A 19405-nucleotide genomic window follows, 5' to 3' on the forward strand; every position below is an offset into this window, starting at 1 on the left:
TACAGATTTATTCACCTTTTAAACTGAATATGCTGTAAGTACTGGTCTATCTATAGCAGGGGTGGTCAAGCCGAGGATTTTCAACCAAATTTGTGATGTAATCTCTCAGAAACATCATCCGTTTTGGGAAGAAAACTTTTCATCGAAAATTGTTCTACTTTCACGAATGGTCGTCTCACTCGGTGACTTTTTACAAAAGCATTCTAGTATGACCCCTCAGAGCAATTGTTAGTAAAAGTTTCAGATACATTTGCCGTTGTCCGAAGTGAAACTCTACTTTCTTGCCGATTTTCCCAAACTGATTTTTCACTTTCAAGTTTAACAACGCAATTAATTCAATAAATAGTTAGGTAATACCGCTGATAATTATGATTACAATGAGCCCCCTTCCAACAGAAAAAATCTTGTTACTCAAGTTGTTGAACCCCAAAGAAAACCTTACTATATTCAAAAAACGTGTCATGTCATTTTTTCATTTGAATTGAGACGGAAATGTAAGCTTTTTGGAAAAATACGCACACATTTCAAGACCGAAAATGTACGTACATTTTTTGACTAGAAACAATTTATGTATACATTTTGATACAATAATGGTGTGCCTATTTTGAGACAGGCACTTTGCTACGGAAAATGAGATTGGGATCAGTGTATTTAAATTAAACGTTATCCTCTCAGTTAGAAACGTACGTAATTTTTTTTTTTTAATTGCAGATTGCGCACGCTGTGGTTAGTTGTTGAAAAAAAAGTATTACACCCTTTCTAACCATAACTCCAGAGAATCAGACAACATCAATTAGTTTCGGAATTGGATTTTCTGATTTTGAACAATATAAAATAAATTACTGTATTTTTCTCATTAGAAATGACATTTCTAGACAACCCCAAAAGTTCTTAAATAAGTGACAAATGTTATTTACCTTTGCCATAAAGTTTCATGCACACGATAAAATGTGGTCACATTTGCAAGTGTACGTTCTGACATGTAGATATCTGAACAAAATCATGCGCACATTTAAATTTGCACAGTTTTTTGCACTTTGTGGAAACAATTCCAAGGCCCTTTATTTGTTGCGAAAGTTAGCTAATATGGGGGTCTCTTTAAATCAAGTGTCTCACCATTTTTTCGAAGCTACCCCAACCTTAAAGTGTAAGAACCACAACGAAGCTTTGGCGACCCAATTCTCCTACAGAACATTTTGTTATCGAACAAAGATATAAGAAATTATGCATTAATCAGTGCAAATTGAATTAATATGAGCCAGTCTCTTCGTATTTCTTACGCAATATTTTTCAAAGTTACCATTTTCAAAAAATCTACCCAAATAAAAGTACTGCAATCGGCGACCCAACCAAATTAAATTTTGGGTCGGGACCCATAGGTTGAGAAACAGCGCTTCAAAAACGAAATTTATTAGGAGTGCAGCACTGTGCGCTAGTAAAAAACATGTTTCAGCAATCGAGTGTGAAATATGCAGAATCCACCGTCATAAAAGGTGATGGTCAAGCGAGGGTTGATCCACGTTTTAGTAAATGTAAATGTTAAACTGAAAATTGGGTAAGTTGGTCTATTCAATAATTTTCATGGTTTCTTGAAAAAGCGCCAATATCTTTAATTTGGGCCTTTTAATTTTGAACTGCTGAAATAAAAAATATTGTGAAAGTTACATTCTGCAAAAAGTATAGTAATTCAATATAAATGGCACAATTAATTAAAGATAGTACGTCAAGAAACTTTGGTAGAGATTTTCGTTTTATGACGACATTATTTACTTAATACATGTTGCCTATCGAAGCTTAAAGCAAAGCTTATAAGGATCGTAACCTAAATGTTTTGCAAAACTTCAGAAAACTTAACAGTTATAGCCCGGAAAATTTAACATGACATAAATAATTTTGAAAGTAAGAAAAATTGTAGGCGATAAGAATCGATTATTTTAAGCGCTCATCCGTTCAAAGCAATCACCGCGAGCATTGGCCCGTATACTGGTAAGTGGTAAATAAACCAAATATATATTATACCGGTAGGTCTTACAGAAATATCTCTCATAGTCGGATTTTTTTCGGTAAGAAAAATCCTTCCTATGCAAGGCTAATTTTTGTGCTAGCAGGCAATTTATCAGTTATTATCGAAAAAAATATATTTAAAATAAAGTCAACAAGGGAAATTCAAGACGAAAAAACTATTTAGGTATCAACGTATATTTTTGCCTATAAGGATAATGCTTGTAGGCTACTTGTTTTGCTGTAGCGACAGATAAATCTGAAATGGAGTGCGTATTCTGTTCCGCCATTTAACCTTCCCTCTGCGATTTGTTCTGCTCCTTCTGGACCCGTTGTATCAGCGTTGTAATTGATTTCGCGGCGTCTTGGTAAATTCGTGTCAACATTTCCCAACATAATGTTTATGACTTATTAGCGGCCAGTCGACAGTTTTATAACAGCGGCAATAATAGAAACATATGGTCTTATGCAGAAATTATGCTGTGCTGTATGACATGGGTAAGATACAACATTCAAATCGCATTCACGTTTTAAATGTAATGGCGGTTTTCGGTTTATTGATAAATTACCTTATTTTACTTAGTATTACTTAATCTAGGAAAGGTGTTTTAGTATATATTTAATTTGAAAACTAATTAACTTTTTTTGTGGTATGGTGTTGGTTATGTCGCATATACAAGAATCATCACCGTTGGAAAAAACTCGTTCAACAGAATCAATGTCAAGTTCAGCTATTAAGATTGTCGCTCAATCGTCGCCAACAGATACTGGGTGTAAAAAGTTTTCTATTGCCAATATACTTGGTTTTCGCAAACAAGATGATTTTCGAGCTTTTCTTACTAAAAATGTTGAAAAAAATCAATGGAACAGCGATTTCGTCGAATTGGTTGAAAAAGACGAATCCAGCAGTTCTAAGGTTGAACAAAGCGACATGAATTTTAATACAAAGGCTCATCAAGATAGCGTAATACAAAGAAAAAATGATCAGGAACTTAATGATGATCAAAGTGAACATGAATCTGACAAAGATGCCTTAAACAAAAGCGAAAATCCCTTTAAAAATCAGTTTTGTGTCCCAATGAAAAGTGATGAATGTGGATTACTTTCAACTTCAATGTTACGACCAGAAACTAATATTTTTAGTATTCAAAAATGGCCTTCCGTTTTTTCTAACGCTAACAGTGGGCTGCATCCTACTTGGAGATTTTGGCAGGATATAGCGTTACGACAACCAAGTACCAACTATTCCAACTACCTCTCAAGCCAAGGATACCGATTCCAACCTTACATAAACAGACAAAGAGGAATGAAACCAACACCTCCAGAAACGAATACGACAAAACACATACATTATTCTTCTACCAAACTGTGCATTGAGAAAAATAGTTCGAATCCTGAGGGTGAGTTCATCAATTTATTTTAATTCAACAGCAGCTAACTTATAATACCCGAACAAGTTTAATAGCCTATTTATTTCAATGGGATAAAAATGGCTATTCTTTTTTTCAGATTTTTGTAGGTTAAACAATCATATACGATTGAGTTAAAATGTCCGAACTTCCACATTCGGTAGTTGCACGAACGCGAAGTTCACAGAAACTGTCAAATTATGACATGACGATTTATTGTAAGCTTAAGGAAATTGATGGTATAAATTTTAATTGCATGATTTCAGCTGTCTTATGAACATTATTAGACAGAAGTGTACCACTCAAGGTTGCGTTCGATCGCGTTAAATACAAAGCATAACAAGTTAGCGAATAACCGATGCAATTTCGAGATTTCGTTATTCGGCGTCAATACAAACGCTTTAGTAAAATGTATATGATTTTGCACGTATGGCACTTTCTACTTCATTGAAAATCCTATTGCAACAAAGCGCTTTTCAAAAAAATGTAGATCTTTGAGAAACTTTTAGCATTTAGTTAAAGTAAGTGTAATTTATAAATATTGGCAAAGTTTGGATAACTGTTATCCGACTACTATTGGTTTTCAATTAAATGTACAAATTTTACCTTTCGTCCGGTACAACATGTATTCAACCATGTGGAAAAAAGTAAATCAATTGCACGAAAGCCATCTTCTTGTGAACTGAAGCGTGTTTGATTGTGTGAAATTGGCGTGAACGGACAACAACAGACTTAAGAGTCATTTGAACTAAAACGGTTTTTACAACATTTTTCAGTAATTCTGGGTTTCCGTTAAACTCAATACTTCTGGGGTTGTAAAGTTGGGTTTGAGTTTTGAGTGGCAATAAAACGTAAATTAAAATAAATGTTTAATTAAATATGTTCGCGGATTCGGGCCTTTAACGTCCGTTGTTAAACAAGCTTATCCAATAAATATGCGCAGGCTTATACAAGTTTTAATATAAAAAATCTGTTCGATTGTTAACGCGCGCATATTGAGCCATTCTAACCCCAGGGGCGAATTCAGGGGTCACAAGGCCATTGCCCCACAAGAAACCTTGTTTATTCCTATTTTGAACTATACATTTAGGCCTAGGCAAATATTTCGCACTCAGCGCTATACTCTAAATCGCTTTGTAATAAGGTTTAGCCTTTTCTGTGGACATCTTTTCACCACAACTGTAGTTTTTGCGCTTTGGAAAAAATCACTAACCCTATATGACCATTGCACCGAAAGCACCACCTCTCCAATTTAAAACTTTAACAGCATAAACGCACTGCATGTTGTGTTACACTTTTCGTTCTGCGTGGTTTCTGTGTTTCTCTGAGCCAAAAAGCTATTGGTTCAACGACCTTAAAACTAATTTTCCCGAATCGTCTTGATAGTTATTTTGAACATTTAGCCATTTTTTTATAACGCTACGTCTAAAATAGAAGTTTTGTCTGTTTGATCCTAATGAACTGCATTAGCACGAACGCTTTATCGCCATATATGAAGGTGTATTTAGATCAAATTTTAATCGCACATCTACGCATGTGTTCGGTTAGGAACAGTTCATTTAAAGTTATTTGCCGCTCTTCCCAGGATTTAGGTAAGACGAATCGCGTTTGGTGCTAAACAAATTTAGATTATTTCATCTACTTTTATAAAGTTTTGGTGATTACTGGACTACCAAAATGTTTTTTTTTAAGGTGTGTAAGTTCATTAACAAACTATTTTATTGAAAACATATTAAGTTTAAATGTCACTGTCGTTTAATATTATAGTTAAATCCGAGTTGTTTATTTAGCTAAATTACCAAACATTTTAAGAATCACACAAAAAATATAGTTGTGATTTTAGGTTATATTTTAAACAATATTGGCCTTCGGTGGGATCAGTCGGAAAATAATAAAATTTGCAGTTGTGATATTAACTAAAATGTTGGTGGTTCGAATAAAATAGCCAAACTCTTAGTTCGTGCGATTAAGGCCTTTTTATAGCACTCCAAAGACATAGAAAGAAGAAAAAAACTTTGACATGTGCTGTTGTACAGCAGTTTTCGTCTTAAATTTCGCCTTTCGATGCCAATAATTTTACCATCCATCTATAAGTCTATAACAACATGTAAATGACTAGAGCATTTTTTTCAGAATATTGCGCGAAACACCGACAGTTAAAGTCACAGTAAATCTGTTGTGTTCACAAAATGGGCAAATACTCAAATGTGCTGTTTTTTGGGACTGCTCGAAATGTTGCGATTTATGCGAGGCGCAGTATTACATGGTTCCAAACTTGTATTACTTTCTCAGTCACTTTATAGTTTAGATTAAACAATTTTTATATAAGTTTTTTTTTTATAAAGTCCTACTTAATATAAATAACGCAACACTTATCCAACGGGTTCCCCAGAAAGGCTTACCAAACTAAATCTGTTTTTAAGATTTCCAAACAAGTAAAGTTAGTTTACACAATTAACCCGCCGTTAGATTCGAACTAACCGCCATAATCATAAGGGTAATATCGCGCTACAATGTGCTCGCTGTAACTAAGCATATTAGAACTATTATATTTTAAATGCACCAAAAAAACTAAAAAAGAAACGAAAGTAAAACTTTGTAAATGCAAATATTTTAAACTTCGTTTACATTTTCGTTGTATTCATTTGCCTAAAATTGTCATTTATTGTCAAATTTCGAACAATTCAAAGTACATTGGCTTGTACAAATTCAATAGGCCTACCTGTGATTTTCAACATTACATCGAAGAGGAACTCAACATTCTATATATCTATATGGACTTGATACAAGATCGTAGATAAATAATAAACATTTTTTTGGAAATTTAGCACTATATAGATAATACGATACTACATATTTATTGGTATCTATATTACAAAGTATTGTAAAATTTATAGACGTACCAAGGAACATATGTAAAAATCTAGCGACACAACCAAATCTTACCGTAAAGCGGCCATTTACAAAATCAATTGAAATATGGAGAAGCAAGGCCCGTTTACTTTTTTTCAAAAGAAAAAGCCCACGTTTGAAAAAAACTTTTACAGAATGTATGGTACAACACTTTTATGATATATTTATTTCTGAAAACAGGGTTAGAGGTTAACTAAAAACTGTTGGACAGTAATTCAAAATATGTTCATTATTTTACATGAAAGAAGTACGTTAAAGGATCGACCGCTTGTGTTTTTCCGCTATAACTAGAAACTTCTTTATTACAAGAGACTTCCTTTCATTTATCAATATTGTTAAAGGTAAAGGTTTGTTGGTATTAAAGAAAGTCATGAACTCATGCCGTTTTACCGAAGCCTTTTCACAACATGGTAGTTTTGAATGCCGCGCACAAAATGTTAGTGCTCACTTGCGTATGCCTTGGAGTTTCTGCTATTCATAGTTTTTTTTGTCCCAGACATCCCCTTACTAATAGCTATATATAAATATTGGCTTAAGAAAATATTTTATAACGTCATTAATCAAATAGCCTGTTTAGTTGTACTCAAGACGCTTTTAAAAAATGCGAGCCAAGTCAAACTCATCCAAAACTTTGTTATCAAGAACCTGTCAAAATTTGTCTTGGTTGTACATTTCAGAAACACAAAATTATCGAACTTATATAACGAAACTACAAATATATGGGGTAATTTTGCAGGCAAACAATTAGGTAGGTATCGACGCAAAAGTCTTAAACGATTCATTCGACACGAGAACTAAAATATGAAGGTGACCAAGTTTTAAGTTGACGATGCCAAAACTTTGATAAGCTGCCAGTTGATGCGATTATTTCCTTATAAAAAAGTAGCACAAGAAAGACGAAAGTTTTTTTTTTCTGACATGCGCTACAGTGCAATCATACTATTGGATAATGATCTTTGAAGTCTCGTATGCTTGTTACATGCCTAGTTGTAATAGGAATAGGCATGGGAGGATCCAGGATTTTTGTTTGGGGGTAGCATGGAAATATTTAGAGATGGCGTCACAAAGCTACGTCTTCACGTGCCGTCATAAAACCATTAATCCTTAAAACACTTATTGTTTTCGATCAAACTCGCACATAAATTGCAGCTGAATTCAGTCTAATCGCAAACAGGGCGAAATAAATTCGGTTTAAATTGCCAAACTTTTTTAGGGTACGTGACGTATTAGCCACATAAAATAAATTTAGATATTCCTCGAAAAAACAGTATTTATTGTTCAATTATAAAGTTTATGAGTTCACTGGAGTACACGCCGAAGTATGAGCATGGCGCATTTGGGCTGGATATAATTCCTTAAAACGGACAAGAACATAATAAAAATGGGTAGAAGTTTTGCATAAGATTATGTGCTGCAGAATACTCTAAAATTTTAATAATAATATATTGGTGACAGTGCACAGGCGTTTCAGCATTAAATAAATTAATGTTGTTTTACTAATGGTGTTGGTCGGAAAAGAATGTTTGACAGCAATTACAGAAGCTGTAGAAGGCCCGTATGTGATAAAGTTAGTGAAACAGATATCTCTGTAAAATGTTATCTCGGGACCTTGGTCAATGAAATTTACTTACAGCTTTTCATGTTGATTAGAAAAACAAGTTACGTTTCAATACTTTTGCAAAACAAAATATCATTAAATACATAATAGTTTAGGCACTCCAGCCACAAAGTGCAACATTCCCTGATAACGGGAATAATTTAGAGTTTAGTCTTCTACGGAAGTACTTTTAAAGTTATACTTATTTCAGATGAATGCATTTTTGCGTCTTGTTCTATTTTTTTACAGACAAGCAATATAAACCTAGCATAGAAGTTTTGTTATTTTACTCAGATTACAATTTTTTCAACTTAAGAAACAAACTCGACAATATTTATTTTGGATATATGACCAATGCGCCGTAAGTAGGCTACCGAAATATATTTTTTATGCGTTTTTTCTGCAACCACGCAACTGGGGCGTCAGCGATCCTCCCAACTTAGTCTTTTGCCAAGATAAGGTACAGCTTAAATCCATGTCGATCTTTTTTATGTAGCCAATGCGATATGCACTATTTTAATTATAAAATTGCTATTAGGCGAAACGATATATTCACGAGTCAAATGAAATTGAGTCCTCATTCAACTGTGAAAAGCGGTTACCCTACTCGCTTTTTTTCTTAAGAGCAAAAAATCATGTAATACATTTATCTATTATTTGTCCAAACGTATACTTCTTAGACCATTTGTCAGCCAAAATGAACCATGAACTCTCGAAAAGCATAAGAATCAGAAAATTAGTTGTGAAATGAAATGCTTACCTCGATATCGGAGCGCCAACTTTCAGCGGGACTGGCTTAAAATTCGTATCCGGATTATACCCCTGCTAAACAATAATCCTCGTATCACAAAACAAGTAATAGAAAAAATACAATTTTTGAGCGTAGGCCTACAAAAGTGCACTACTATTGTATTTAATTTGAGTTGTCATCTTCGGCTGTCATCATATAGCTATTTTGCTTCACAAAAAAACAGTAAACGTTCAAGCAAAGCCCCTTAAAAAGCAATCCTTATTTGGAAAACTTTAAGATGGAGTGGTATTACACAAAACTGAAATCGCAATATGTTATAGATTCGAGAAAACGAAAAAATGACTATTACCAAAGATTGCATTTTGTACATATTTTGTACAGAATAGATAAGATCATAGAATTAGTGAATTAAAAAACTTTCTGGACCGGAAGAATTTTTATCGTTTATTACAATAAGTTAGTAGATTTGTATTTCGAAAGGAGCCGTTAAACTATTGATTTTATATTCATACCCAAAATACAGAAAGCATGTGGTACGTACGTCTTTGAACTGAAAAAAGTTCCTCAAAACAAGCTACAACAAGCGAGAAAATCAATTAGAATTCACACGAAGCGCCAATATTATTTTGCATTTAGATTTAAATTTGCAATATATATTTGGGAAATCGACGACCTGCTTGCTTTTGAGTTAGGGTAGGGTAATCGGTATAAGAAGTTGGGTTAAGTATGAAGCTATTCCAACTTCGGTCTTATTTCTGAACTCCGTTTTTTTACAGTGTTTTTTTAAACATGTTGCAACAAATCTCGAAAGAACAATTAAATGAAACACAGAAACCCGTTGATGCTGGGAGCAATTCAAATGGACGTTACTCCTCGGTTAAGTTGAACTAGCAAAAGAACCCGCACCGACACAAAAACATTAAATCGGAGTCTTCTTGATTTATTTGTATTTTAGTGATTTTGTCATATAGTCCTAGTATTAAACTTTTTCTTTAAGATGGTTTCCAAATCGCTTGCCACGTGTATGTTTAAACAAATAGGGTGATTGATTTCGTCACAATATATTTATGGGTACCAAACAAATAGGTAAAGATCATTGGTCGGATAAGTTACCAAAACAGAAATTGTGATTTAAATTAGGCAAATAAGCTAATATTCTCTTGTTGTCATTACCTAAACACATCTCCTTCTGGATGAAAGGTTCTTCCAAAACTGTTAGACAAATAAGATATGCGAGAAGTGTTTGCATTTACGTCGGTAATACATGCAGGGGGCATGGCCTTTTTTCTCCTTCCCCCTTTTCCGCCCCTGGTACATAGTCGACATGGCTGAATATTGCTTACTTAGTAAAATAGCTCATAAAGCAAACGAAATTCTTGTTTACTTTTGCACAATGCACGTGACAAACTTTAAATAGAAGCATCTAACATTTTCGTTCGGAAAAATAAATAAGATTAGATAATTATTAATCAACAACGGTAATATAACAATACAAACAAATTCAAATCACAGATGTAATATCTATTCCTTTTTTTAATATCTATATTTTTACTAGATTCTCAAAATCCAGACAAAGCTCATCCACAAAAGCAAATAAAATCGTCAAAAGAAGCAGTGGACGTACTTGACAGTAGTGATATGTTTGCCTTGGAAGCAATTTTAACAAAATCAAATGATTTTGAAAGTGGACAAAGTGTGAAAGATAGTCCGACTGTGGAAAAAAAGAATATAAGAAGATCTTCTTCGCGAATTTCTAATTCCTCGTCATGTTCATGTAGTGATTCCTCATTTCCAAATAACAACTCAGACGATGACGCCCTTACAGCAGCAATGTGTAGTAAACCTGTCGAAAAAAACGACATGTCCAACACAAACTTTACCGAACCACGTAAAAAGAAAACACGCACTGTATTTTCTAGAAATCAAATATTTCAACTTGAATCTACATTTGATATGAAACGATACCTCAGTAGTTCCGAAAGAGCGGGATTAGCGGCAAGTTTGAATTTAACTGAAACACAGGTAGGCTGCATGGTTTTCTACTGCAGTTATTTAAATGTAAATTGGCATTTTACATCAACGTTGCGTTCAAAGTGATTTTTATATCTTGTGTTCTTTAAAAGTTTTTTTATAACGTTTTGTCAGTAGTATTACCTGACAAAAAACCTATAATTATTTATTCACCTGGGGCGAAATATAGAAATCAGAGCAAAATGTAATAACAAGAAGCTAAATAATTGATCGGCCATCTAATTTTAATAACTTGTTGAAAGAGCAAAAAAATTACGCGGAGTGTAAAATACTTAAATGAGTGATAGCATATTCTGAACAACCTATCTTTAATTCCAGATAAAAATATGGTTTCAAAATCGAAGAAATAAGTGGAAACGACAAGTTGCGTCCGATGTTGATGGGATTCCATATGCAACAACAATGCCTGCAAACTCTTTTAACGTAAATTCTCTTCAACAACATTCTTCCCAAAGAAACCACAGGCCAGCTATACTGCATAGGGGAACATTCAATCATCAAACTGTTGGGAACTCGTCTGCACAATTTCCCACACTACCGTGCTTAGGAAATGAGCGACACCTGTTCCAGTGGCCGGGCATGAAACTCTCTCCAAACATAGAAATGGCAAGAAATATTGGATCGGCATTTTCATATTATCCGAGAGCAATGATGGCTGCTGCAGTTGCAGCTGCAACGGCATCGGGTGGAGGATTATGTTATGGAACTGGAGAAATTCGCAACACTTTCTCGAATAGCAACGTGACAAACCATTTACGTCAAGACCATACATTAAAGAACGAACAATCAGACAACTCTTTTTCCACAAACGGAATAAAATAAGAAGGTAAATTTCTAACTCTAGTCGACCCACTTAACGGAATGAGTTTATTGTTAAATGTCGGCTAATCGTTGCAGTTGGTCTTTCCCTGGAGATAAAAAATCGATTTACTTCATTCATTTTTCATAATAAACTGGTCAAGTAGTGTGGCGCTCCTATAAACGAGCTTTAACCGCCGTTGCACAAACACCCGACTATGTCGTTTAAAAGTGATATTTATCTTCAATAAAGTGTTTGTTTGATTACCGCAAATCTAAAAATGACCGACCGGGAATATTGGCAAAGCCATACTCGTTTGGTCTTTAATAATTAATGGAAGAACACAAAACTTGTAACTGTCAAGTGAAGCTGTTAATGGGTGACGATTAGTAAGGTTTTAATAAGTTTATTTTATTTGTTTTATAGACATTGGAAACGAATTTATTGGGGAAGCGGTAAAGAATAATCTGAAAAAAAACGTGCTCTTATATGTTTAAAGGATATTTGTAAATAAAACGCTTTTTGCTGATCATTGAACACAGATGTAACGATTTTATTGTAAGACTCAAGGGAACGGTGTACGTGAAAGATACACAATGACGCAGAGCGAGTTGTTTGACATGACAATCCATTACCTCGTGCTCGATGCACGCTCGTTGAGCACTTAATAGACGTTGTCCCGAGAGTGCAACTTACTTGTTAGTGAATGACAATGCGATGGCTTCGTAGTTTATCATGAATTAGTCTTAAATTTTCGCTCGAGTCGGATTTGCATTAGGCGAGACATTAATGCAGTGCAATAATGGGCCGCGCCACGGCGTTAAGATCGAAGCTGATGTAGCGGCTCCGAGACGGCAAGCCGCTAATCTCCTTTAATTAGCTTTTCCCATTAATGGAATGTATGTCGTAATAAAACAACTTTAAATCAGTTTAAATTCCTAAAATATATAGTCTTGTAAACTGTTATCATTTACGTTATTTTAATCAGAACGAAACAACTGAACTGTAGTATAAACTCGCAATCAACACACGATATTACATTTATTTGAAAAAATGTCAAAACACGTAAAAATCAATAATAGTTTGCACAACCTGTCACCCTTGCTGGGTAGTTAATTCTGTGCAGCAGGTTTGACGTGACACGTGGGACAAGTGGGTGGCTCACTCACCTTTCACGAATTGCTACCAAAACACCTGCCTAAAGTGCTCACCAAACTATTCCTAAAGAGTTACTTCATATACTCTTTGTGAATGTGATTTTATTATCATAGGGTTTTTTATATGACACTATTGTTGGATGTCAAGGACGTATTTAGGTTGAAGGACGTATTTAGGCAAACTAGTTGTAAGCCATTACTTCAACATTTGCATGATTTCACAAAAAAATACATCGCATAAGTTTGCGGCCAGCACAAAACTTATTTTGCGTTGATTTTGTTTAACTTTGAAGTTGGATGTCAAGCATGACGCTTTCAATTTGATAAAAAATATTAATCATTTATTTTCAACTTTATCAATAATTTTGTATCTAGACAGCGACCAAGAAGAATTATCAGGCATCCCTACTTTGTGTCGTGACACATAAGTCGGAAAACACTGGTTTAGCGCAGTGTTTCCCAACGTGTAATCTAAAAATATTTTTTTTCGTCGTATCGCACGATTTGCCAGATTAATATTTTTTTAAATTTTGGGGTTGTGAACCACTAGTTTAAAGTGTACAAGTAAACTTTAAAAGTTTATATTCCTGACATTGGCTAACATTAAACGCTATCGATGGCCTTTACAGGGAGCTCTTAAATTAGTTTCAACACAAAAAACAAAAATAACAATCAAATCTAAAACTACAATCATTATATAGATGTGTTTTGTACCGCCAATTTTTCAAAAAATACTCTAACATTAAACGAAATTGAAAGCAATCAATTTTGTCAAAACCTTATTTCAAGTTTTAAATATAATTAATCTAGTAAAAGTTAACCACAATACGATATGGCCTTATTAGTCCTCCGTTTCTGTATGATGGTCTCCATGGCACCTTCCAATCAAAATAGGACTCCAGATTAATTTGCAAGATAATCGAAAATTCTAGGAAAGTGGATGTGCGCGAACCTGGAGAATGCGTTTACAATACACATAGTTAGGCTATTATGCAGTATAGTCTTCACAAAAATATTAGAGCGGTTGACATTACCCGAGCGGGACATTCTCTGTATCCGTCACGTAAACACCAACTGCAGCTGGCAGGCCAAAAAACACTTTTTTAAAGATATTTATTTTGTCATTGCAAAAGAATATAAAACACGATTCTTTAAACACTATGATTGAGTAACTAATAATACAGTCATGCGTAAACATGTGCCACACAAAGATTTTAATAAATCAGAAAAGCTTGTTTCATTTAGGTTTATGCGTGACATGCCTTAAATGGATTAAGTTTGCAACAGTTGCATTTTGGAAAGAATCTGAGTTTCCCCTTCGCTAGCCCATGGTAACATAGAAATTGTATAACTAAAATATAGGATGAATTTCCATGTAACGGGACCGTTAAAGCTTACTACCAATTTTAATATACTTTAACCTGATGAAGCACGGTTGTGCGAAAGCTTGTCGAGAATCTAACACAATTTGTCTTTATACAGTGCCACCTGATTCCTCTATTTAGAATTAGATAAATACGGCCATATACAAAGATTACCAATTTTAAGTTACTGATTAATAGGCATATAACATAAGCTATAGTTTATATAGGGTGGCATAGCATTTACCATGCTTGGCGCTTCAAGGTTAAAAATACAGCCTAGCGGTCTAAAACTCAGCTCCGGTTCGACCAAAGATATTTCCAAACCTACTCATAAAAGTTCTGATTTCAGGTTTGAATAAGTATCTTTCGGTATACTTAACCTGTCTGGGCCATAATTAATTGATATGGTATGATTGATGTGGCTCACTCATGATAAAAATACCAATTCGAAGTGTAAATAAGCTGATCAAAAAATCTCGGACTATGATGTACACAACCGTAGAAAAAAATAAAAAACATTAGCCATAGAGAAATCAGGCAAAAAATAATATTAAACGAATTCAATAGAGGCATTTTATAATAAAGTGTTGCGTCCTGGTGCTGTCTGCTGTGTTATATATTACGGAAGCTTACATTACGGAATCAATTTTTAAAACGAAAATAAATTGCACCATTTTACTTAGGCCTAAACAGTTAGGGGGGCATGCCGACAAATCAGCTGCCTTAGTTTTGTCCCTATATTGTTATGTGTTTCAACAAGAGGGACACTTATTAAAGTTATATCTAACTCCATTAGGTCCAACCTGAACAAAATGTCTTGACATTTTATCGAGAATATTGTCAGATTGTGGTATTTAATTGACATTTTATAAATTCGATATAAATGCGCTTTCAACGAATTTGACTCGCAGCTGAGCAACAACTAAATCATTCGTAGTCCATTGCCTCAAATGGCATTAAATAATATAACGTAGTAGGCTAAATAAATCTGTGATGGGAATTAGCGGTTCACGTAGCTGACTGGACTAGTCCTCCGGACATCATTCGCATGCCCTTTGAAGAAAATGAAATAAATAAATAAAATAAAACCAACATTGACTAACTTGTCGCTTTAAAACGTTGACCAACGTCTAATACTTAAATAGGTATGTATTTACATTTTGTGTATTGTTCCAGCGTATTTTTTAACCAAAGACCGCGACTTTTTTTGTTATAATTTATGTGCCTTTACTCAATCGGTGTGTACGACTTCGCGATCCGCAGATTCAAATAGTTAAAAAAATGTTGGCCTCAAAAATGTTTGAGTTGAATACCATTGTGTTTAACGTTTTGAATAGGTACATCAAACATATCATTCCAATATAGCCTATGTATGTACATACTACTGTACTTTGAATATTCCCGATTCCAAGCAACATTGCTCACAGCAAGACAAAAAACTAAACAGCATCAATTAATATTTTTATATACATGCGCGAGTGGCAAGTTTGAAACAAATGGTCTAGGAATGCTAGTATAGCCTATAAAGCAGATGCTTTATAAAGATGTTAAAACAGATATACATATATATATATATATATATATTGCTGGCAAAGGCATCGTCAGTATATCTGAGTAAACACGAAAACAGTATAGACCAGGGTGGTCCAAGTTTGACAGCATCGCGGGCCACAATATTTGTTGCATACTCTTGGCGGGCCACATAAAGCAGGTTACATTTTCGTTTGGTCGGGGTATGAAAAGTTTAACGATGACGCCGCCGCATATCATCGTCAAAAAGTAACGTCGTAGGCAGGGCTGGGGAGCCACCGTAAAATAGCATTAGCTCCGGCTCCAGCTCCGGAGCCATCAGCCAATTATTAAATGGCTCCGGCTCCAGCTCCGGAGTAGTAGAACTCATATCCTTCGGCAGCCATCAAACACACACCCAATGACTCCGGCTCCAGTTCTGGTGCCACCAGTCACTTATTCAATGGCAAGTTTGAAAAATATTGCTTTTGGCTAACTAACATTGGAGATGGAACAAAATATAATTTCTTAGCTTTAGCACCACAAATTGAAAAATGGCTGCAGCTCCACAAAAATAATAAAAAGGGCTCCGGCTCCACAAAATAATAAAAATGGCTCCGGCTCCGGCTCAAGCTCCACAAAAATAATAAAAATGGCTCCGCTCCGGAGAAAATGCTTAGCTCCGGGCTGCAGCTCAGGCTCCCCAGCCCTGGTCGAAGGACATATAAGGTCCACAAACTTGCAACTATCGTTGAAGTGATAACGAGACTGACAAAAAGGTGCGCGCGAAGCGCGAAAAAAAATTTAGTATTTGACAAAATTTCAATTTAGAAGAAGCTTACTGCACTTATAGGCGTAGAACTAAATTAATTTGGCTAAAATTGCATCACGGAGAGCGTCAGCCTTTAGTCATAGTGAAAAATTGTAAAACACTGTTTCGCAACCTTTTTTAACTTGCGGCACACTACGGAAATTTTAAATAGTTCGCGACACCCTTGCTCGTATTTTGGCTGAGTGGTTAAATGTAACGTTACAATAAACGAGATTGCAACAGCACCTTTGCAACAGGGTTGACAAAATCCATTTTTGGAATTTTTATCGTACACAAAAAATGTTTTTAAGTAGGCTACCGTAGCTTACTATTAGAGCAAAAATTTAAATCTTAAAGAATTTGAAATATATTTTGGTACCCTTGAGCGTTAATAATGGCGCCCTATAGAGTGCCAGGGCACCCCAATGGCGCCCTATAGAGTGTCAGGGCACCCCGGTTAAGAACCACATCTGTAAAAAATACTTTCCAGAAGCGCGGCATATTTTATTGTTCATTTACTTTGAAGTGGCAGAAATAGTAATATATATTGGGCTGTATTTTTATGTTATGCTCATATTAAAGATGGAAAACGAAAAGCAAAGATAACTTATAAGTTCGCAAAACAGCCATTTAAAAAAGTCCCATATGGGACGTAGTGCGACTTACAAAACGGTCTAATACAACAAAAAAATAAGGCGTTTTTTGTCACCCCCTGGATTCGAACTTGATAAGCGATAGTAATCTGGTTTATTTAATGGTGTAACCGGAAAATGTAATCATAACCAAACAGTTGCAGTATGCTTGCTGATCGTTGGTCACTTCTATTTCTTTGATTAAACCCTCAACTATACGCATTACAATAATTCAACAATGCTTCGCGAGCCATGAACAATGATGTCGCGGGCCACATGTGGCCCGCAGGCGTGGGTTTGGATCACCCTGGTATAGACAATGGGAAGAAATAAAAAATGTAATAAACAAAAAAAATAGAGTATAAAAAGCAGGGAATTTAAATCAATAAATTCCAGTAAAGTTTAGCATGTCAAATTCCTGTCTAAAACAACAACACAGTTTGAAAGACGCGGCAACAAGAGCTCAAGGCAGCAAAGAGAAAAAAGAAAAGAAAATTTAAAGTAGAGGCTTGAAAACACGATAACAACACCTAACGTGTCCGACCAATTACTACTGCATTGTTCGGCCATTCTGCTGTTACCTGGCAAGAGTTTAGGTCGCCTTTTTATTTAGGAAGGGTAAAGGTGATTTCAAACATCACACGTTTAGTGCAACGCTGGCAAGCTTGAATAGATTTACTATCGCAGTGAAACCTTTATAGTGCTGACCTTACAAATAATCTAATTCAGTAAGACCTCCGAAATATTTCGAGCGATAAAGTTACATACCCCCCCTCCCCCTTATCATTAATACCTGTCAGTTGTTGTCTAAGGTAAAATGTTAAATTTAAAGCTTGTAAGTGTTGTGTAGCCCGGAATTGTTTTTTCTGACTTGTTCATCGTTGCTTTTTGACTTCTCTTTAATGTTGGATAAATGTTTATGCAGTGCATAAGGATCCAGCAGTCACTTCCCAGGTTGATGAGGTCACTCCTATTAAGTGTTTTTTATGAAGGATACGTGCTTACTTTTTTGGTGGGATACCTATGCCCCGGGCGCCAAGGTAGAGGCGGGGCGCCAAAATGAGGCTGCTTTCTTTAAATACACTGTTCTATTAAAATTTGAATTGTTTTTCCGTATAAAGTAAGGTATATTATGTGGAGGAGGGGCGCCAATTTTATAGCTTTGAGGGCAAAATAAACGCAAATTAATGATATTCACAAGTGAAAAATAATTGTTATAGTTTCGATATAGTTTGATCGGTATCGTGAGTTCAAATCTCATCGCAGGCTAGTTGTTTTTCTAACCTCACATTGCTTGCGCTACAATCCTAATTATAGGTCAACTGAATTTGGTTTAAGGATTTCCTATAGTAGGCTATGCCGTAATCGTTGGTCGACTTCAGCAATGCACAGTATTTAACCACGCGGATTCTTCATTGGCATAGTGCTTGGACCCGTCTGTTAATCTTCAACATGCAGTTGTATGTAAGAAAACAATACAGCAGACAACGGTGCTATGTTTTGTTTGTTTCAAGATGTGCTCCCCTCTGAACCTATGTATAGGTCAGTTGGCAGATCGGCGTTACCGTATGGCCGAGGTCGTAGGATCGAACCTTACCGCAGACTAACGGTGTGCGCCACACCTTGCTTGCACTACAGTCCTGATTTGGCCAACTGATTTTGGTTACATCCTTTCCAGGGTACCCGGTATATTGAGTTAACTGTTTGATATTTTGCGAAGCAAAATTCTACATCTATAGTTAAAACATCATTGTTGCGTCATGATTCATAAAAGACTATAATGTCAATTGTTTTTAACCTTTTTTGCAGCGACCCAAAATCTTATCTAAGGGAGCGGTGCCGGCCTAAGATTTTATTTATGAGACAAGCAACCATAAAACGTATATGGTCGAACTCGTGCGTGAAACTGAAACCGGGTCTAAATATATTTATGGGTTTGTGCCTTTGTGGTAAATGCAACACACTCGGGTTTATTTGTTTTAAATTAACTAGTCTTGTAGCTTGGAAGTAGAACGCCTTAAAAACAAAATGACTCGTATTGTTCTATAATAGTAACCTATTTATTACTTTCAAAAGGGGATCGTCTAACACAGGTGTGTGACTGTAATCACTAGTTGGGAATTAAATTCGTGTTTATTCTATTACATTAACTATAGGAAAGGTGTTAACAACGATAATTACCATAATGTAAAAACGTTATATAATGACATGGCCTCGAAATCTCTCGTTCATGCGGTATTAGCCGTTCGCTCAATAATATTTGAGCGAATATCGTTTTTCTGTTTTTTACCAAAACCTCAAAAGACAACATAACGGTCCCCTGTCTACTGAAAAGGGGATTGTATCGTGCCACTTTTTGAAGCGTTTAGATTGAATAAGCGATAAATATTGCGTCATCCCGACTTTCGGCGGAACACAGCCTCAAAGTACG

Source organism: Ascidiella aspersa, chromosome 2 (assembly GCF_963924565.1).
Source record: "Ascidiella aspersa chromosome 2, kaAscAspe10.2, whole genome shotgun sequence".
Taxonomy (NCBI): Eukaryota; Metazoa; Chordata; class Ascidiacea; order Phlebobranchia; family Ascidiidae; genus Ascidiella; species Ascidiella aspersa.